Here is an 849-nt window from a genome sequence, read left to right as displayed (position 1 = left end):
TGTATTTCTACACACCACCACCACCAAAGCAATCTGAAAAAGAAAACCATCTCATTTACTATAGCCTCAAAATAGTTTTAAAAAAAATCTTTTTGGAGTAAATTTAATCAAGGAGGTGAAAAAATATGTACACTAAAACATGAATACATGGATGAAAGAAATTGAAGAAGACACAAATGGGTAGATATTTCATTTTATGAATTTGAAGAATATTGTTCAAATGTCCATATTACCCAAAGCCATCTATAGATTCAATACAATCTTTATCAAAATTCCAATGTTATTTTTCACAGAAGTAGAATAAAAAAATACTTAAATTTTTATGAAACCACAAAAGACTGCAAACAGCCAAAGCAATCCTAAGAAAGAAAAACAAAGCACACTTGCTGATTTCAAACTATATTGCAAAGCTACAGAAACAAAAACTACCAAAGACTCATAAATAAATGGAACAGAATTGAGAATCAGAAATAAACCTATGCATTATAGTCAACTAATACTTGATAAAGGAGCCAGGAATACTTTATAGAGAAACCAAAGGGCAGGTTCAAAATGGCAGAGTAGTAGCACATTAAAAAAAAAAAAGTCTAGGAGTTCCCATTGTGGCTCAGTGGTAATGAACCCAACTAGTATCCATGAGGATGTGGGTTCGATCCGTGGCCTTGCTCAGTGGGTTAGGGATCTGGCATTGCCATGAGCTGTGGTGTAGGCTGGAATCCGCAGCTCTGATTCTACCCCTAGCCTGGGCACTTCCATGTGCTATGGATGCAGCCCTAAAAAGACCAAAAAAAAAAATCTACATGTAGAGCAACTCATAGGGAACATCTACAAAATGCAGTCAGAAGACCT

The sequence above is a fragment of the Phacochoerus africanus genome, chromosome 1, assembly GCF_016906955.1.
Source record: "Phacochoerus africanus isolate WHEZ1 chromosome 1, ROS_Pafr_v1, whole genome shotgun sequence".
NCBI classification, from domain to species: domain Eukaryota; kingdom Metazoa; phylum Chordata; class Mammalia; order Artiodactyla; family Suidae; genus Phacochoerus; species Phacochoerus africanus.
The sequence above is the reverse complement of the archived record's forward strand: the minus strand, read 5'-3'. Positions refer to the sequence as shown.